The sequence below is a fragment of the Poecilia reticulata genome, chromosome 12, assembly GCF_904066995.2.
Source record: "Poecilia reticulata chromosome 12, P_reticulata-male-v2, whole genome shotgun sequence".
Taxonomy (NCBI): domain Eukaryota; kingdom Metazoa; phylum Chordata; class Actinopteri; order Cyprinodontiformes; family Poeciliidae; genus Poecilia; species Poecilia reticulata.
The window spans coordinates 8,518,871-8,541,369 of record NC_088841.1 but is presented as its reverse complement, the minus strand read 5'-3'; the positions used below and the strand labels follow the sequence as shown (position 1 = coordinate 8,541,369).

The following is a 22,499-nucleotide window of genomic DNA, read 5'->3' as shown; positions in this document are numbered from 1 at the left end:
AGAGTTGTCCCTCAAGATTAGAAAGAAAACTATAGACAAGCATGTAAATGGTAAAGGCTGCAAAACGGTCTCCAGGCAACTTGATTCTCCTGTGACTACATCTGCACTACATGGAAAAACAAGTTGAAATTAAACCTTTGTAATCAACATTTGCACAGTTCCTACCATGCATATATCTGCTGATTGTACCTAATCAAAAAGTCTCCCTCTCCTCTGCTCCCATCGACATTAGATTTCCTTCCTTCCGTGGCTGCTCAATTGTTCATCGCGACGCTTGTTGCTACTGCGCGCAGAGGGAACCATAACACCGCCTTCTGTGCAGAGTTTCTGTCATTACCTCAGCCCATAAACCTCCAGCGACATAACACAGTAGTGTGTCTGTGAGTCTCTGACGGAGGCTGGGCTCTTTGCCTCAGCGTCCACCAAGAGCAGTCAGAATGTCCATTAAGAGTTATGTATCAGCAAAATTTGCCTCTAGAGCCTCGTGTAGAGAAGCAAACGAAATATGAAACATTTTGTGCATCAACTTTCTGCCGCTTGGGTTATAAGACACCCACAAGATATGCTTCTATTGTTCTTTTTGTGGGGAGGGGAAAAAAGACCAGAAAAGCAAAGTCACATAAATACAAATGAGGTTAAGAATTGATCTCAAAAGGCATATTGGAATGTTGTCAGCTGACAACAAACTAGATATGCACGGTTTTTCAAAATTGTACCAAAGTCTGTTAAAAGTCTAGGAATTTAAGAAATAAAAATTGACGTGATTTTTTTTTACAGGTTAATAGTGGCATTTCTCATTTATAATTTTTCTGAAAACAAACACATCTTTGAGAAGGAAAACGTTATTACACCACATAAATCCATTTCGGTATTCAGTCTTGTGAGCACATCTGCTGTGAATCTGTTAAACATGAAAAAAGCTAAGCTGTCATAGGTGACTTCTCATCAGAGCGGACAGAAGTCACTTGTGGGATACCCCAAGGTTCAGTCCTTGGGTCTGAATCTTGGGTCCCTCTTATCTACCATAACTATGCAACTAATACACAGATTTGCATTATAATGTCAACAGGTGACCACAAATTCATCCAAGTACTGAGCTGCTTAGTACAAATCAATGTATAAACTGTAACTTGTTCAGGTGATCAGAAAAAAACAGAAGTTATTATCTTTGGACCTAAATAGGAGCAATCAAGACTCAGCACACCGCTTCAACTATTACAGACAATAAACAACCAATCAGGCCCAAAATCTGGGAGTAGTGATGGACTCAGACCTGAACCTTCAAACACACATATGAAGACAAATACACACATAAAGACAAATACAAAGTTGGCCTTCTATTAACTGAAGACTATTTCCAGAGTTAAACAAGAGCTAGAGAAACCCTCCCATGCATTTATCTTTAGCCGCATTGATTACTGGAAGAGTCTTCGCAGCTCTGCCTAAAAATGGTTATCAAACATTTGAAGCTGACCAGAATGCTGATGCTCACGTTCTCGCTAAAACCAAGAAAAAAGAGCACATCATCCCAGTTCTAAGGTTCTTATATTGGCTCCATGTACCTCAATGAATAGATTTTTAAAATACCTGTTTTATAATTCACTGAATGGCTCAGCACCTAAATACATTAAGATCTCTTGTAGTCCGTCAGTTGTTTATCAACCTTTACCGCCGTTTTTATTTTCACAGTCACATCTCTGCTCTATGGAGGTAGACACGTTTCAAAACATCCGCGCTTGTATCCTCCGCCATTATCTCTGTTTGCACCGGTATGTCCGTGTGACCTGCTACTACCATAGACATAATATAAGAGTAGACCCCGCATTGGAAATACGGCGGCCATCTTGGAGCGGTACTCCCTCCTACTTTGCTCAACCAAAACAGCAGAAGATGCCTCAGCACTGAGGGATATTGTTGTTCGGATCGATGGACTATTGATGTGAGGGCTCCACAGACAACATTTCACAAGTAAGATGGACATATTATTGTGTATATTCTGTGACTGGAATATTACTTTACTGTATTTATGTCCACCGGTGAGATACCAGCTAATATTAGCTACAGTGCTTGGTGTAATACGGGGTTCAGCTATGAAGGATAACTGAGATTCCGTAAATCTAAAAAAATTATTATTCTCTAACACTGACTTAGATTATCTAACACAGGAGCCTACATTACAAATGAAACAATGTAACATATATTATAAAACTTATATCACGTGTTATAACATTCACCATCAAAGTTTACACAGGTGGTAAAGACTATTATTTATATGTAATTCTCTCACTCTGTCAAAAGTAAAATACATCCCAAATCTTCCGTTTTTGTTTTGAAGTTTTCGTAAAGACACAATGTGAGGAAGAAGAGGGAGATATCTTTAAAGAGAGACGGATTCACTGCAACACGGATGAATCTCACATTGGATTTTGGACTCAATCTCAGCTGCTGAATCTCTGAAGCTAGAACTCGTCGGCTGAAAAACATATACATATATCTATATATATGTATGTATACACATACATATAAACATGTATCCAATATATATTATTCAGTATTAATCATTATTTATTTGTGTCATTATTAATCATTATTTATTTGTGTTTGTATATTTATATAAATATGCATTGATATTACTAAATAATTTATTAAATGAATTATGAACACTGTCTATTAAAAGGCTATAACTCTTCTTTACAAAAGAACCTTTCAAGTCACTAGTGTTTTTTTTTTTTTGGAAAGACATAGTCCAAGTCCAGGACTCAGTCAGGATATGCAAAACAAAGTATTAGTTTAAAGGTTTTCATCAATCAGGTTTATGCACCTTTTAAATTCTAGTATCAGGAAAAAGTGTTTGTTTTTCAGTTGAACTGCACAAGGTACAAATCAGTGGAGGTGGAAAAAGCTTAAAGATGACTGATTATAATTTTTTAAAGTTTCCTTTACCTGAAATTTCACGAGAAGTTTGTACAATGAGAATGATTGTAGCTGATTTTAATGAAATGACCGGTCTGCATTTTCCCAACTATTTGCATGTCGGCCTCTGTGGAAATTTCTACCTACAATGGGTTTCTGTTAGGCTGAGAGCTTACTGACAGCCAGAGCAGAGTGTCAGGGTCACGAATAGTTTGCGTGCTGATACCGTACTGCTGGTGGCTTGAAAACAAAGGTGCTAGTTAGCGAGGAAAGGAACGAGGAAATAAAGGTAGAGTTGACCGCAGTCCAGGCTAGCTAAAACTTAAAACTTATGCTAGTTTAAGATGCAAAACCGTTTGTAGTCATTTCCTAAAATGTAGATAATTAAACACTTTCCTAATGAGAACTTGGACAAGCAAGAACAAAATATTCCTGTGTCTTTGTATATTGGGAATAATATTGTCTATATTGTCAGACAGTAAGAATAGCATGACAGCCTCTAAAAACTCACCAGTTTATTCAAGCACGTGATTGCTTTAATGCTTTAATGCGAACACAGCAGGAATACTAAAATGTAACATAAACATGAAAACTGCCCAAAAGTAACAGAGTTAGAGTTGAGGATGAAGGATGTACTTCCTCTTGACTCATTTTCACTACCGCTGATAGTAGAAGAGTACAGTTTAAAATGACTGTTTCAGCCGAGAGGTTCAGCTGAAAAGGCAGTGCACGCATTGTGAGCGCAAAATGTGAGCCAACTCGCTTGATGCTGAGACTGAGACGTAAAAAGGTGAGTTAAGAAGTTCAGCATTGTGCCCAGACAGTCTCTCACCCCTGAGAAAACAAGGCCACCTTTCACCTTCTTGAGACCTGCGTTCTACACTGACTGCAGGGGCTGCACTCCCCCTTCCCTGCAGTTTCTTATTTGGTTTTATAAAGTAAAAGTTGAGAGACTTTCAAGACAGCTTAAACATGCACACACAAAAAAATGGCCTAGAAAATAATGCAGTTACTTGTGACTTACGTAAACCATAAAAGTTGACTGTTGTTTTTCACACGGGTAATAAATAAATACAGACTATCAAGAGTCCAACAAATTGCTCAAAATTATAGGGTGACTCATGAACGGGTAGATGGGGGCAAATCCAGTTTAAGAGCAGCAGCAGCAGTGATTGAAAATATTTGTGGAACTAAATGCAGCATTAAAACTCAAATTTGAATAAATAGCAGATAAAGAAAACTATGAGCAATGTCACGAGCAAAAGCGGGAATCTCAGCAGTGACTCTGTGAGAAAATCTGCTGTTAAAGACAATGAAGACCAAGTTGTAAACAATCACTTTATGTTTTCAACCCGCTTATTTATTTATTTTTCTTCTTCTTCTATTTGGAGTTTAACTGATCCAACCGCAGCATAATCAAGGGCTTATGTTGCTCAGTGAAGTCCAAGTGATGTGGTTTTGCCCTGACAAAATTATAGATGTGGAGTCCTTAAATGAATCCCCTGACCATAAACGGCAATCATCTTGTAGTTCTGCCAGCATTTAGTAGATCTCAGTAGATCCGCTCTATCAGATACGCTTTTGTTCTGCAAGAAGGTATGAAGACATAACTGTCCTAATCAGCACAGGCCATTAAAAAGCACTAAAACCAGAACATTAGGGGCCGTCGTGGAGCCGACGGACGTATCGCAACACGTGAGACAGAAATGACTCGGCTGAAGTCGCAAAATAGATCATTTTGAGTAAGTAAACAAAAGAGATTTTTGAGGAGACCTGAGAGAAATCTCGAATAAAAACAAAATGTTTTACCTTTGGAGCAGAACCGAGGAGAGAAGGGTGAAATCCACATGGCGGCAAACAAAAAAGAAGGAGAAAAAGGCACATATTAGACCAGCTGGTATAGTGTCCCTATTTACCTTCATTCATTATGAATGTTTGCCTGTAAGCCTTTCATGAAAGACTGTTGTACTTAGGGCACATTTAGTCTATGAAGCAAGTGGACTGCACTGTGAAATGAAACAAAACCAAAAACCAAAATCTCCTTTAACTCTGCATGTTTAGACACAGCTCTAATGAGATGACACAGGGCGGTTGTATTGTAATACCGTTTTAGTTTTGCCTTTGTTTCACTGGCAAATATTTCCACATGATGGGTGTACAATAGACTCCGAGGCAAATGGTTGAATCCCAACATTGAACTACAGTAACCTAGAACTTTTTCTAAGTTGTTGACAGTCGTAGACGCACAACTGAGTGAAAGCAGAGCCTGGCTCCTGTTTCAGAGCAAACAAAAGCACAAAGAGAGTCACATTGATTTCTAACACAGCTGACACTATTGTCTTTTTTTTTTCGTATTTTATTTTTCCTACAGGTTAGCAGTCACACAGAATTGCATCTGAAGTGTAGACCAGAGCAGCAGAGTCACATTGATCCAACCTTTTCAAGACATGAGGGGTTGGTTTTCTGGAAAATTCTCATTCAGGGCTTGAGTTTGAACATACAAGTTCAGTTAATGTGTGTGTACAGCAGTAGGCGGACTGTCGAGATGTTTTTTCTTTCTTTCTTTCTGCCCCTCCTCATCGGACACTTGATTTATGCAGCAAACAAAAATGTTAATAGAGCTGTGAGTCAGCTTTATTCCAGCACAGATCATTTTCTGAATGAAGAGCTGAGTACACACAGTGGACATGGTGAACTTAATAGAAGTCGTTGCCAAAGTTTTTTGTTTTTTTTGTTGTCATTTCCCGTTGCCACCTAAATGACTGCCACCATAATCAGTGACTCCAGTAAATTAATGGGACAGCCACAGGTCCTTTTGTCTTAGCTACTCTTCGGAATCGGAAAAACAAGAGAACTAAACATTCAAGATAGACCGATGTAAAATAATAAAGACAATAGCTTCTCATCTAAACTTACCAGATTTATTGTCAGGACAGTAATTAAAAAGTTTCTAATATCTAAAACTATAACAAACCAGGATGGCCAGGGAACTAAGCGGATTTTGTTACCATAAACTTTGAGCAGAATAATGTAAACAAAACAAAAAAAGTCTCCAAAGATAACTATCAAAGTATTAGACAATCCGTAGAGTAACAGGGTCTTTTGGAGCAAGCGCTTCATGTCCTACAATCACGTGCAAATTTGTAGAGCTGGTTGGACTCTAGCTAGAAATATTCTGGCTTGTCACATTGGATAATTAAGTGGAAAAGCACCTCAGGTACATTTGGTGATTCTGTCTCCCTGCGCTCTTATAAGACCCTGGAAACTTGGTTTCAGCGCATGGCATGATGAGCTTTTAAAATGCAGGAACTGATCAGATGTACTCCGCCATGACACAGAAAATTGGCCATCTCTTTGTCTATGAGAAGGAAAATGATTGCAAACGTATCCAGTCAACATTAAAAAGGCTGAATGCTTTATGCAAAATCAACACTTTTCCATAGCCGCCTTTGTCACAATACTTAAATCCATCAAAGGGGTAAGCTCTGTTCTAGGCAGGAACGGAAAAGGATTCTTTATGAAATGTTACAGGAGACAAAATGTGTTTAAATGTCCCCACATTTTTCTAATGGAAGCTTAAATGCCAAATCAGGGCCGTGCCAACACTGCCCCCTTGTGGTAAACACATAGCTGTACAATCCATCCTACATTAGGTTTTCCACAACAATTGAGAACCATTTGAGACTAAACTGCTGCAACATTTTCTTTCTCCCAAACAAATAATCCACGAAGTGAAATAAAGCTAGTTTATATAAAAATACACAATTCCACATAGTTTACATTAACTCAGAACATATTATGTGAAATAATATCCTTCTAATATCCCAGTATTTGTACAACTAAAATCTTAAATCTTCCAGTTTTTGCTCTTGAAAAATAATCCAAAAGCAGATAAATAGTGTTTTAAACTGTCACATCTAAATAGAGAACGTTGGCACTGGCTGTAGAATGACTTTTACACATGCAGCGTCAAAATGTTGTGGAAATGTGCAAACATGTTCAAAGTTTACAGGTGTTTTTTCTAGTTTTCAACATCAAACTGAACCCAGCTAATCATAAGTCAATAAAACGTTATTCACCTCTAAGATCAGATTGGTTGAATCGTGTAATCGTGTAAACATAGAAATAAAAAAATAAAGCTCAAAACAACTAACTAGAAACTTGTGCCTTCAGCCAAATTGCTGCCATCTATCCCTGCTGCGTCGCCTTCATCCTCTAATTCATGCGTCGGACACCCACTCGGCCCCTCCCCTGACTAAAGGCCAAATTGCAGAATGTCCTGTCCCGAGCAGAGCTCATTATTCAAGGCTGGAGACAAAATGAGAACAGAGGAGTCAGTGTGACAGCGTTGGCAGGAGACAAACAGACACTTCAATTGGAGGACGCGGGAGAGGAGTGGGGGCAAAACTTCTTTCTTCTGCGTCTAAAGGAATAAGGAAGACAAACAAGGAGGAAAGGAGCGAGCGGGAAAGATGAGAGACATGGCGCTAATAAAGCAAACACATGAGAAGAGCAAGAGAGATGTCTGACGGGGGGTGTTTTTTATCGAAGTGCGATGATGAATCAAAATGTTCTAGAAAACTGCATACAGTCCTGTTTTAGGGAAAAACATGATGGTAGGTTTTCACAATAAACTTGAGTTTACAAAATAGATTTTAATTGATGATGTTTCAAAGCATGTCAAATGTCATCTCTCACCAAAATCCTTGCCTATAGATGTATAGATTCTGTTGTGATCTGGCTCTCAGTCAAAAATCCAAGCAAGACGAGTTTCAGACTAAATCTCACAAATTAAAAGAGGTGTGTATACCAATACCCCTTGATTTATTTAGTTTTTTGTTAGTTTTTTCATGATGCAACCATAAAATTTGATGCCTTTTGTCGGGACTTTTATGTAATAAGTAGCACATACCGGTGAAAAATATGTATCAAAAATACATAGTTTTAAAAATGGTTCAAAATCAGATCTGAAAAGTGTGGCAGAAATGTTTATTCATCAGACCGAAATCAAATTCTGACTTTGATTTAGGTCTGAACTTTGACTGGGTCATTGCAGCACATTAACGTGCTGTCATCTAAATCATTTGTCTTAATTAAAAAATAAAATAAAATAAAAAAAGATTTAAAAAACATCTGTAAATTTTACATAATAAAATTTTATTATGTAAAATGTTTGTTTCTTTCAAATGCTGCTCAGATGACTGGAACGAGCCACACACAAAAAAATTACTTTATTAAGCAGCAGGTTATTTTCCGACACTCAAACGTGCAGCACTAAGTAAAATCACGCTCCTGTTAGAGCCCCGCCGCTCTCAGTGTTGTAAGATCAAGTTACCATGACGACTGTGCTCTGCCGAGTTGCTGGGCATGCTCATCGCTGCTTGAGGCTATATTTAGCAGCGTGGCTGTAATGAAATGTAATTGAATAATGTTAATGTGATGTGGAAAACTTAACTTATTTATGACTCCAAGTTTTAAAGGTCATCACACACTCCGTCACATCACTAGTGTCGCCCTCAGATTCAGAAGAGTTTCTTTTTTTCTTCTTAAAAATCACACGTTTTCTTGACAGAAGAAAATTAATCAGTTTGCAATATTGTGAGGAAAGCGACGTTTAAAGAGTCAGTTTCCCTCAAAAGGTTCAGAGCTTAAAATAACGTCGCCTAGTTTCCCTCGTACCTGTTGATCTACCAATCAACACGTCTGATCAGCTCCACGGCAACAATCTACAGCTGGATCTATGCAGCGCCAACACACACACAGAGACAGAGCAAACATGCACTGCAAGGCCATGTGCTCAGCGTGTCATAGGGACAAAATCAGGATTACAATTTGAAAGACCCACATCTGCTTACGCAGAGAAATCACCTCCGAGAAAATAAAAATGAATAGTCGGTTGTTCAACTGACAGGAAAATGTGCAAAACAAAACAACAAATAACTGCAGGGAACCGTCGATATTCCACCTAACACGCAAAGAAAACAATCACATCGTTATATTTTAAGAAAGTTCACACCATGCAGTGACTTTGTGAGTATCCATTTGATTTCTTTATTAAAGATGTGGAAGAAATGAGATGCAAAAAGAAAAAAAGAAAGATGTTTTGCTGCAATGAAAATCTTTTGAGTCACACACAAGTTTTCCTCCATTAGCTTAGCATTAGCTTGCATTCAGCTCCATCAATCTCCCCAGCAAATCTAATGAGTATGACTTGTGTTTAGAACATAGAAATAACTAACACAGTTCAAAGTGTATGAATATTGTTCAAGGCACTTTGACAATCTGAACAAGTTTTTTTTTTATGAGTGCACATGACATTCTTGGCTGTAAACTGGGCACAAACAAGACAGACTCTATGGAAAGATGTGATCTGAACTGTCTTTTCAGCATGATGCAGTGGGAAAATGTCCTTTTTCTTCTACAATCCCAAAGGTGCGGTGTGCATATACAGCTGCGCTGTTGCCCTTAGGGACAGCACAGGATGCGGCAGAAGAATTAGCATACACCTCCCTGTGGGAATAAGAGCAGCTGGGGATGACTGTGGCAGGCCGATTTATCATACACTAACACCCATGATACTCACAGCAGATAGTTATAATCTACGGACATTTTGGATATCAACTATTAACTTTGAAAAAGAGGTGGACATGATTTATCACATCTGCAAGATGCAAGAATCTCTTTGTCAAAACCGCTTTGCAGAAAAGCACAATATTTATTTTACGGTAGATATATGAAGAATCTGCTGAAATGCGACAAGAGCACGAAACGCCTGAAGGGTAACAGTGATTTTATTTATTTTTTGTAGAAAACGACATCAATCTGAAATAACATTTATGAAATTATAGGTATGTACTTTTAACCTAGACAAATGTCAATACTGATAAGTTTTTTTTTCTAATGCCAATTGTGTCAATCTCAAAATGTTCAAAAGTTAGAACACTCTTGACACGGTACACTGAATTCCTGTGTAATTAGTGTCATTTTGGTCAGGCAGATTTCTTTTATCGGTAGAAAAAAGTAGAGAGAAGCTGTCAACCAATCAGCCTGAGTTTAGTTTTGCTAGAAACGTCTCCCTGTTGAAAGTGAAATTTTCCTCTTTTCCGTTTCCCACCGCGCCAAAAAAAAAAAAGCTCAGGAGAGAAGAAATTAAAGGAAATGCTTTGACATAATATTTACTTGAACAGACATCTTTGGGGCATTGGTAATGTATTATGCACTGAATATGAATTGACTGAATAACAATAAGGTTGTACTGGCATTAAAATCAGAACTTGACAGCGCTAGATTGAGTATAGATTGGACCTATAGAAATCAAAGCGGTTGAATCTGGGTTGGTTTTTCTTCTTCTTCTTTTTAAACCTCGTGGGATGACCTTCGTTGTAACGTTGTGCTCTGTAAATAAAAAGAAGCCCTCCCTGAACTGAACAGCACTGAAAAGGTAGTGGAGTAGGTTAATTATGTGCCAAAACAGCCTGCCGTAGTTCAATCCGAAGGAAACTTGGCAAAGACAGGGAGGTCACTGCGGCAAACCCAAAATAAACTCAGAAGTTTGAGAACTGCCCTGAGATTTACTCGTCTAAACGGGCAAACACGGTTAACTAACTCTGAGTTCAATCAAATCTGCTTAATTATTGTGCACAAATTGTTTCTCGTAACGCATCTGTAATTATCCCCGCTCTGCGAGGACATCCTGGAACTATTTCGGAAAAGATTAGAGGACAAAGGGAGGCAGGAAGCTGGTTTGTAGGTAACAGAACGTATCATTAGAGAAGTGAGGATGTTTTGCCTCAATTATCCTCCTCTTGGTTCCTTCTTTAGTTGTTTTACTGATGCTCTTTATATGTATACCTCCTTTCTATTCTTAGCAGTCAACACCCCCCCTCACACCCCCACCTCCAATGACTCAAGTTCACGTTTGACCCCCGCAGCAAGACGAAAACTGCGGTCCATTATTTACATTGGAATTTACGGAATTCAGTCACAGCTCATGTGCAAGGATTGTTTCTCTCCTTTCAGTCACAGAGACGCCATTGTCACGTAAACAATAGGTCTAAACTGTTAAAGGACCATGTGAAACGTAAGTGGGCTGCAGAGTGAGCTCACACAGAGGAGAGCAGGAACTTGGATGCAACAGATCCGAGAGTTTGGCTGAAATGGAAGGCTACTGATAATCGCTGTGACTGGATTTTTTTTTTTTTTTTTTTTAGAAAACTTGGCTTTTCTGGTTCATATGACATGCAGCAGAGTGAAGTAGTGAATGAGATATTTTGATACAACGTTCAAGGTAAAGAAAATTAAGCATATTTTTTATGCTCCATAGCTGGACACTAAATGATTGCATCAGTCAATAAAACCAACAATGAACAAAACATATTCATGTTGTGTATCAGAAAGATTTGGCAAGATAGATTAACTAGTCAATTCTATATTGAGAACTTGGAAAGCTAGTGCTCACTTTAGCTTTGTTAGCAGGTACCGGTTAGCTAGGGGTTGTGGAGCACAGTGACCTGTGAACAGCTGAAGTTCCCAAATACTTCAGACATCCTCCAAAACCATTAATCACTCCCTATTTTAAATCTTCCAACACCAAGCATACCTTAATATGCATCAATACACAAAGTGGAAAACATCCTGCCACTATAGAAGCTAACATCCATGGTTGCTAGCTTTTCTCTGAGCCAATCAGCGCCAAGGAAAATGAATGGCACTGCTAAGTTTTATATTATTTTGCCAGTCAGTAATATATGAAGTGGCATTGTGGCAAGGCATTTCACCTTTCCAAGTTGTGTTTTATTTTGAATAACTCAAATATGTTCTGCGAAAATTAAATTGGAGATACGGTGGAGAATTTATCCGATCTCCATGCTAAGTTCTTGAAATAAGAGGTTGAAAAAGAGTCATTAAGTTGAATTCATGAATTCCATTTATTAATACCAAAATACAGCTGGTCCATTTCTCACGCTACCTTTAGGAGTTAGCAAGACAAAATGGCATCCAAGAAGAGTTTGTGATCTGCTTTGTTAGCCTCTATCTAAGCTACTAAGGGTGTCCCCTAGTGTTTCATATCCTCTAACCTTAGCTTTGAGGGTATTTTCTAACATGTCATATCCTTTAGCTTTAGCTAAACTACTAAACTACTTAGCAACTAGCTAAAAGAGATAGAGGAAAAACAGAGACTTATTTATTCTCAAAAATACGTTCAACAGAATTTGAGAATACGCCATCACTGAACCACTAAATATGTTAGGAGTGGTCCACTGTGGTTCAGACAGCTTTAAAAAAAAATTTAATCTTGTTTGTAGCAGAATAAATTTAAATATATTTTTAGTACTGACAAATTACTTACAGATTACCCTAGTCGACTCCCTGGTGCAACACTGCAACTCAAGAACTACTTCCTTTCTTCAGAATAAAAATATCAAACAAATCTGGGTATAAAGCCTAAAGCACACTTTCAAATTTAATACCATAGAAATCTGACAGTCACTTCAGTAGATTGGTGTTGCATAAAATGCAGGATGCGGTGGCTTGAGAACATTTTCCCTTTGAGAAGTGGCAGAAAAATGTTTTGCACTCCGAATTAGCCAATACTCTGCTTTTGTCACAAATTATGAGAATTTGCTGGGTTTGTTGCCCCACGGGAGAAGAGGTATAATCACTTTTATTATTACAAGTGCACAGATGTTTTGCTCCAGTGCCAGTTTCAAATAACTACAATCCCTGTGGCAAACAGCCATTAAAAGAACAATGAATTTCCATACGTTACTGCTCCTTCTTTCTAAACTTTCATAGTTAAAGAACCTGCAGGGCATGCTTTCAGTTCAAGACCAAAAAATAGACTCAGGAAGGAATGAATGTCTGGTTCATTCATCTAATGTCAGTTTAAGAGCAACTCAGATAAAAATTTCTTTTGGACTCTGACCATGACCCCAATGACTTAATTTGCACAGAAAATTATGTATTCCTTAAAAACAAAAACTGCAAATTTGTCAGTTGTGCGTCAGATAGTTTCTGATTTATTCATTGAGTTTTGGAAAAATTCACTTAATGAAAAGGTCAATTCATAAGGACTGCTGAATACAAAAAAATCTGGCTTATAGGAAGCAAAACATATATTGCAGCATAACTTTTTCATAGTATTGTACCTCAGATTTCACAAGAAAATAGATGTGTTTCAATGAATAAGGCTTTTGTGATGATCTTGCCTTGAATCAACGTCTCAAAATTAAGCCACAAGCTGTGTTGTTATAAATAAAACAGTGGTCAGCTCATCAGCTGACCTAAATGTTATGAAGTGAAGATCAGTAAAACTCTTATTTCAAGTAGAAAAAATTTAAAATCTCACTAATTTTTAACTACTTTATCGTGCTGTCGCCTAAAATACTGCTGAATTCTGTCTTTCCAGGGGGATTGTAAAAGGAGTGTAACAGTATAACCACAAAAAACAATTTACAGCGTCAATAACTTTGACATCAAGAACTCTAAATGAGTGGATTCATACTTTCGTACAGGACAACTATAATGCGCTGTGACATAAAAGCAGGATGTGTTGGCTCAGGAACCGCTGGCTTAAGTATCCATCCTGGCAACCCACATTCAATTCCTCTCTGGCACCGTCGCAGTTGATCTCACTCTAAATTTGTGCTCGTGATTTTTTAGAAAACATGATTAGAGAGCAGCATGGTGCTCTTAAATTGGAGACAAATGATTAGTTTGGGGACACCGACAGGAGCAAGTGGAGTGGACTGACAAGAGGAGTCTTGATTTTCTTGGCAGGAAGGTTTTTGGCTTTCTGACGCTGTCTGCCTTGGCACCGCCGGCCAGTGAAATCTGCTAACAAGTACCAACACGGACACATAAAGGAAGACGGATACATAATCAAACGTGAAGAAGAAACATAACGGAGGCAAGCAATTAAGCTGCAGCCATCTAACACATACCGTTGATCATTGTTGTTGCTCAAAAGCATCATTGACACCATCAAACGACTCCACTTTCATCTAAGGAGAGTTACTGTTTGTGTGTTGCTATTAAGAGAGATCGAGGGCAGGACACAGGAGGAGTTCGACTAACTGGGACAGCGCAGACTCCTTCGGTTGTACAAACACAGTTGTTGCAGCCTAAAGGCTGAAATCCTTAAACCCGGCGTCCCGTCTGAGCTACGCTTTTAGCCTCTATTTGAATTACGCAAACTAAACAAAGGGCAGCAAGAGTGTGTTTAAAATAGTTGTGGGCCGGGTTTGTCGGAATGTGTCGGAGTGTGTGTGTGTGTGGGTGGGGGGGTGTCTGTCGGTTTTAGAAATGGGATGTGGAGAGGTATGTGGCAGGAAACGAGGTAAGCTGGAGGGAAAGGGGAGCCGCTGGGAGTGGAGTTCATTTTCCCCTCTTTCCTGTTTTGCCTCAGCATGCGAGTCACCTTCTGACATCACGTACACGATTCCTCGCACACCCTCGGTGTGTGTCTGTGATGAACCCACGGTCTACGTAATGCAAGGCCTACGTAGGGTAACAGACTATTTTTCCCCCTTTGAAGTAAAGTCATTCATCACCTTCCCAAAAAAAATGAGGATGTTAAATTAGTCAACAATTTGTCTTGACGATTTATTTTCTGTGCATGCCATCAGCACGACAAATGCAAACTTTCTGTGGCACATCCAAAAACTATAAATGGTCTTACATTCAAGAAACATTAAAAATATGTCAAATAAAACATTAAAATGTCAAAAAAATGTTTCGTGAAAGTGGGTAAATTGAAACGAGCTGATGTACAGTATTCGCTTCAAATGTAGATTCAATTCTTTCTGTTATCTGTTGGTAACTGATAGAAAAAACAAAACAACTATCTGCTGACTGCGGTAATAATCCAGTTTACCTTTGGCTGTGTGGTTAACGTGCGTCTGTTGAAGCTCTAAGTTGAGCTTTGACTGGTTAATGGTGCAGCAGGGATCGTGGCAATAGGTAGCTATGGTTGGACATGTCCATAATAATGTGATTATCTGAACAGACGGCAACAAATAGATTTAGTTACTTTAAAAATACAGCTAACTACAAATGGTTGTTTTCTAGAACAAGCTGCTTCGCTTTGTGTGCGTTCTCGCAGGAAGCAGCAAACACAATCAATCCCGCAGCAAAGCCAACAGGATTAAGTTGGATACAAAAACCTCAACTGTGGTTTGAGAGTTTGTTGTTTTACTCTACTTTTAAATATATAATTTAAACACTTTTAAAACAAAGTTTCAAGGTAGGCAGCAATAAAAACGGTTTATTGCATCTTAACTGTTTGTTTTGCTCTCACAGTCACCAAACTTTGTTTATTTATTTTTGATGATGAGCTGATGATGTCACTGAAGATACAGGAAGTGCTGGATTTTCAGGAAACAAAATCAGTCAAGCTTTCTTTCCTCATCAGTATACTATGGTAGACATTTTCATCAGACTGGGGCCGTGTTTTCTTGCCACTGCCTGTTCTTTCGGAGAATTTCAACAAAGTAGAACCAAAGTCGACGTGTTTTAACACCAAGAGTTTTTAGAATGGCAGCTTGTTTTCTACGAAAGGAGCTGTGGGAGTTTGTCAGTCTGACTGGTTGAAACTCTTACACAAATACTTCATCTAAGCTCATGCTATTATTACTACTGTATGATCCTTTCCAGTTTCCCCTCGCATTTCCCCACATGGCTGGTTTTTTTTCTTTTTACTGCTTTTTTTTTTTACAAAAAAAAACAAAAAACATCTGGTGCGGCAGGTGAAGATAATTTCAAGACCGGTTATCCCAGCTTTCTTCTTTTACCAACACTAGATATTCTAAAAACTCAGTGGGTGGTCCACAGCCTCATGAACAGATAACACTTTGTCACACCAAAAAGGCAAGCAAAAAAACAAAAACGCAAGTTCACACAATTTCAAAAAATGCAAACGACTTTTGAAGGAACGTGGATTTCTGACGCGTTTCTCACACATTCTCAAACAGTGGCGGAGCCAGAGGGAGGGCCAGGGGGGCCAGTGCCCCCCCTGTCATCTGATTGGCCCCCCTAGTGGCCCCCCCAGATGATTGACATGTAACAGCACCAGGTCATTCCTGTACATTATTTGGAATCATTCTAAGCCAACCTAATGTCTAAAGAAGAAAAATAATAATAAATATATCAAAAGAAAATGTATAAAACTTTAAGTCCATGTGATGACATAAATAAATAGATTTATATCAGGCGTGATACCAGCCTCCTTTATACTCATAACAACAAGATGACATTCTTCTCCTGGATGTTTCAGTTATGCTGCGCTGTGGTGCAATTCAAAGGCTAAAGCACTTCATACCTGGTGGTGATGGTAAAACACCAATAAGTTATTTATTGATTCTCCGCAAAAAAGAGAAAAAACCGAAGAGGGGTCGACAATGTTCGTAGTTTGGATCAGAGGTGGCGCTAGAGGTTTTTTCGTTGTCCGTCAAAGAAAAAAATAATTTTATTTCCAATTTGTAGTCATCAAACGAAACATTTATTATTTCTCTGCTAGAACGTTTTTGAAATCAGGTAACATTTCACGAAATGACGTGATTAGAAGACGACAGAACTCTGATCGTTTCCTGATCCCTCAGCGGGAGAAAAACCTCGCAGAAGCAGATCAGCTGAGCTAGGAGCTCCAAAGCCTCTGGTCCGTTAAAGCGTCCAGATCAGAGATGATTCTCTGACTGATATTGTTCTTAGTCTGATTAATAATGAGCTCCACTATGTTGAAACTGTCTGCGCACCAAGTGGCCAGCTGATCACATTCTGGACAGAAACCAGCGGACTGCTCTCTGTTCTTATCAAGACGAGGTGAGGAGAGAATCTGACATATTAACTCAGTTAAGTTTTTACTGGTTTTGTTTTTAAAACACCATTAACGTAAGCAGTGTAACTATATATTGTATATTTGGCGTTTGTCGTCTCATGTGTGATTAATTGGAGCGTAACCGTGGAGCATTTATTGCCCAGCGCTCTGCGCTTGTTTCTGCCTAACGGATCTGCACTTTAATTTCTTTCCTCTCTCAACAGTCAGCTGTTATTCCTCTACTTAAACTACAATAAGTAGATCACATTCTCTTTAGGTTTTCTCTGTGTGCTCCAAACTCATTAAATGTAAACTCATTAGAAGCCCGAACCACCATCAGGCAAATAATTCTGGTCCGACCCGAAATATTGTTACCCGTCAAATGACCTGTCCAATCAGAGCTTCCTAACCAAGGTGTCCATAACTCTTCAACACGCTGTCAGCTCCCAGTCAGAAAGATGCATTTAGTTCAGAGTCCATGAGATGATATTCAGAAAGGATCTTTTATTTGATTGATTTTAGTTTCCTCTGCGATGAACTCTGCATAAAGTCTATCATGTCTCCATGTGCTCCAGTCAAAGGTGTTAACTATAACATGTCAAATGACAGAGGGGCTTAAAAACTAACAAAATATTCAGTTTGGTTATTTTTTTTAATTATATATATGTGCACACACACATTTAAAATTTTGCCCCCCCAGAGGTAGTCCTTGGCCCTTGGCCCCCCCAACTTTAAAAGTCTAGCTCCGCCACTGTTCTCAAACAGGAGAGAATTTGTAATTTGTACTGAACTGGAATCCTCAACATCCAAAAAAAAAAAAACACCAGAAGTCTCTTGTCATGACTTTTGAGTCTTCGCCAACGTGGGACGCACTGGCATCGGCTGTGTCAACTCCTGTGTGCGGCGTGGCCGGGTTCAGCGCAGCGTGTTTGCTGACACAGCAATGCGCTCCGTGCGCTTCTAAGCCTGCATGAATACGACCAGATGCGCGGCGAGGCCCACACGCCCGCGTAACCACGGTTACAGGGGAGCGTTTGTCAACTCGAATCCGCTTTGAAGGGAACTCACCCCCCAAACAACCGCATGTGGATTGCACCTGCATTATTAATGAGAAGCCATATTTCACAGTGTATTTATGGTCTTATTATAAAGACAGAGCTTTGAAGCGTTTTTAGTTCCTCTGTGGAAACACCTGAATGCAGCTACGATGGGGGAAAAAGCTAAAATACTAATTAATACACAATGGCAGCTTTTTTATTTTTTTTTTATTTTGGAAAATGAACTCCATCCCACAATGTGTTTTAGATCTGAAAGGAATCGTTAGTGTGTGGCTTCCACTTTGTAATACCTTCTGAATAAAACTGAGACGGAACGATCAGGGTTTATGTTTTCCACTTAGCCAAAATAACCAACGTCATATTATTTTTAAACAATGACAAATCCTGAAGATAAATTCATCCCTATATTGTGACAGGCATTTCATCAGCTTTTATTATTTCAACAATGAGATGTCCGACTGAAGTAACAGTTAAGTATGCGACGGGTGAAAGAATCAGACAGAAAGTGATGACTCGTCTTGCATGGGAGTGTTCGCTGTGACGCTCGCTTGCAGACAAAGGTAGTAATGTTTGAAACTCGTATTGCAAAAGCCGTAAAAGTTAGAATGTTAGTAAAAGTAAGACGCCTCAGGCGACTGCAGATGTTGCCTTCTGTGCGGGCATCATGTTATGGTGAAACTGTGAAAAAGTAAATGTCATATTTTATCCACAGCTGCGCGGTGCACTTCCACCACTGTTAAAACAATAAAAAATAAAATCTCAGTGTCACATAAAAAAAAAGTTTGTTTTCCATCAGCATTACGTGTAGGATGCTTGAAACTGAAAGAGAAACTGATGGATGACCTTTTAACGCCTCTAAAATTTGACCACACAGGGCTCCCATCCAGCAATGACATTTCATACTTTGATGGTTAGTTGGAAATAATTTTTTTTTTTTTTAAAAACTGCATGAAATGAAACAAGAGTTTGACATCACTGCCAAAGTGTTGTACTTGCACTCCTCAATCCAACCAAACCAATCAGAACTGAAACTATCAAGATTCAAAATATGTTGTCAATTCAAAGTGCTAGAAGTAGATGCAACGGACTTTAAATTGTCTCTCTCTCAAGGAAGTTAAAATACTAAATTTTAAGGTTACAAAACTAAACTTTAAAGACATGACAGTACTTGACATTTCCCTGTCTTTCTTCATATTTATATCCATGCTTTTGAATATGCTTACAATGGTAAGATAGGAAACATTGACAATAGCTTTACAAATGCAAATCAAAACTAACATTAGTACACTCAGGTGAGCACCCAGAAACTGTCTCACAGAGTCCTGACGTACATCTTGCCAAACCTGTTTTATGTCTTCTGTTCTCCCTACACCCTCGCTGCACCCCCACACCTAAAGTGCTGTGGATACCGGATCCGATCCTGTGCACTGCTGTCAAAAAAAACATCTTCTGGTGTTTGTGATTTATGACTGTGTAATTACATAGCCGGGTACGGCAGAGGCGGGCAGGGGCTGGGGTTGTATGAGGGAAAGGGGAAAATGACAGCAGATGCTGTTCTGGGATAAGTCAGAGAAACACAAGGGTGTTTGCGTGGACAGTACCTGGATATATACTCAAATACATGTTTAATTTGTACTTCAGGTCAGGTTCCGAGTCATCTAGAAGTCACTGCTTCCACAGGTGAGGTGAGTCTTGGGCCCCCCCCCAGAGGAGCCGACCCAAGTGGCTGGGGAGAGAAACGTCTGGGTCTCACTGCACCCGTGACCCGGCACGGGATAAGATGGAGATAACGGATTGACGGATTCCAACCAAGCTGGTGAAACGACGACAAAACATGGAAGTGAAGTGAAACAATCGATTTCACAAGTACATTCAAGACGAGAGAGATAAAGTCTTTCTCAATGCTGAAAAGGAATCTTGACACGGGAGTTTCACAATCCCGCTTTTCTTTTTTTTTTGATCAGCTAAATAAACAAATTACCTGCTGCACCCAACATAACCGAGCTGAGCTAACGATGCAACAAAGCCAGTGCGTTGCTTGCAGAACTTTCTTTCAGCACTGCAGGCGTATTTCACAAGAACGCACAACGGAGGTGTGTGGGGACGGAGATGGAGAGATAGCAGTGTTTTGTAAGTAACACCGGGATTTTATTATCACTTAAGCCAGTGAGGCAGGAGTTTATCACACCAGTCAATCTCAAAGCCTTCACAATCCGCAAGGAAGCCGTTCCACTTTCTCCGCGTAAGAACACTTAGTCGGCTTCCAGCGGCTGGGGGAGCTCAAGATAAAGGTGTTACAAAAAAGGAGCGAGCCGCCTCAGTGACAGTCCGTTTCAGCTCGCGTTTTTATCAAGTTTGCCCCGCGTCTAAAATTCACAAGCACAAAACAACAAGCTGCCGTTCACGACGAATGCGACCGCTCGGGTTACAATTAAATCACAAAAGAGTCAACCGACAAAAACAAAAAAAAAAAAACAAAAACGAAAAAAACAACAACTTGTAATTGCTTTTTAATTGTTTCATTTCCTTTAGCAGCAGTTTGGGATGGTTGATGGATTTTTTTTGTTATGCCCTTTTCACGCACCGCGTGCGCCGTTAATTGGCAAAACAAGGTGAAACAAGGTTTTTTTTGTTTTTTTATGTACCCTTCTGTAGACGGAATATAACAAGAAATGTGTTTCAGAAATAAGTAAGAGAAACACAGTGACAACAATTGAAACCAGGAGAAATTACATACAATGTATCAAAAGACACAATCTGTTTAAGACTAAGTGAAACTAAATTCGTCCTGTTTTGTGTCAGGGCTGCCAAAACTATTTCCACTGGCTAAGAGCCAGAATGATTTGTCGTTTTAAACCCACTGAGTAACAAACTTGTCACTTTGTTTTCTAGCTTCAACTTCCTGGCTGACGTCTCAAGATGTTGATTGAATACTTCCACAACATGTACTCCTGATGCCATCTATTTTGTGAAGTGCACCAGTCCTTCCTGCAGCAAAAAACCTAAGGGGGCAGCATTATGCATTCTGCAGGCATAGGAACCTACATAAACATGGATGTCCTTCTGAACTGACAGGCTTGGGAAGGGCTTAATAGCACCCATATTAGCTGATGGTAACTCTGGAGGAGCTGCAGAGAGCCACAGCCCAGATTGAACAGTCTGTTAACAGGATGGTGGAAATGTTTTCTGGAATATCAGAGGATCAGTGCAACAGGTTGAGTTTCCTTAAAGCTAAACTTTTTAATAACTGGCACAATAATCAGTAATTACTGATTATTGTGTAATTGCATAATGCAGACATTGTTCTGGAACAATGTCGGCCCTTATTTTGAATTATTACTGTATTTATATATTACTTTCAAAAGAAATAGGTAACTGAATTTGCAGCTAATAGTTGAGAGTTCCACATATGGTAAGAAATCCTGTTTGCACTTCTAATCACATGAGAAAGTTTTAACTTTTTGGTGTACGAGGAAATGCTGAGTCTCATGAACAAACTAGCAGTTTTATCATGCTAAACATACAATTGTTATGGCAAGACACAGTGGTGGCAGCATTATGCTATGGGGATGTTTTGCCAGAAAAGTATGATGAGAAAATTGATGGAAGCTAAATACAGAGCAATCCTGAAAGAAAATATGCACACAAGTTCACAAAGTGTTAACTTGGCAATACGAATACATGTTATTTTGAATTCTTATTCAAAGATATGTCTGACAACCATGTATTTTAGCAATATGTGCAACCTTTTGTTTATTTTTTTAATATAAATTCAGAGTAAAATGCATTAAAGTTCAGGGTTAAAACATGAAAAATTGTAGAAAAGTTTTAAAGTTTTAAGTATGTTTACAAGGCTTTGTAAGCTGTTCTTCTTCTCAGACACTGCATTTCCACTCTGTTTATGCACACATCTGCTGCAAAGAGAGGTTCAGGTGTCCATCCCAAGGACACCTCCAGACTAAATCAGAGGCCTGAAAGCGGCAAACAACTTCTTAGCCCCAGCTGCCCACACAAATCAGCAACCAGGTCATCCTGCAGCCAAACAACAGCTGCAATCCGCAACAACACAAACAACAACAGAGCGTCTTGTCCAGACCGGCTGCTGACCTCCAACCTTCCCGCGTGTCATCCCTTCCCGCTCACAAGCCACACTGATCCCATCCCTGCCGCCTGGACACAAACGCCGTCTCCTCCAGCGAGGAGAACTCCAGTCCTTCAGTCGGACCGTGAACTCCCCGCTCGGCATTCCCACTAATCCCTCTCCTCCGGCTGCTCTGAGTCGACTTCCTTCCCCACAGCTGCCGGCCGGCCCCGGATTGCGCTAATAATAGGACAACAATGTCCACCCTGGTTCTCCGGACACAAAGCCCTGCACCGTTACTTAAATAAGACAAAAATATATACATAGTATTTGAGCTTCTACAAATCGTACAGTTCAGACAAATGAATGCCTGGGCCCCGTTTGGATGCAAGACAAAACAAATCACAACACACCGCAGTTTAAGTCGACTGTAAGCACAGACATTTACCTCCAAAGAAATAACTTTCCTAACTGCTGACACAACCCAATCCCTCCAGTGAGTAGGTAATAAGCTGCAGCATGTAAACACATGTTGGCGGTGGAGTTACTATGGGGCTGCACACTCAACTGAATTGCTATCTGCAAGGACACTATAATCATGCCGAAGCTGATAAATGAAGACTACACACCACCG

General features: G+C 39.4%; 1 protein-coding gene across 4 annotated transcripts in view; it reads right to left on the bottom strand.

Annotated features, from left to right (window-relative positions):
* Nucleotides 1-22,499, bottom strand: part of dab2ipb (DAB2 interacting protein b) — a 170,645-nt gene that overhangs the window by 110,416 nt on the left and 37,730 nt on the right. The window lies entirely within an intron of this gene.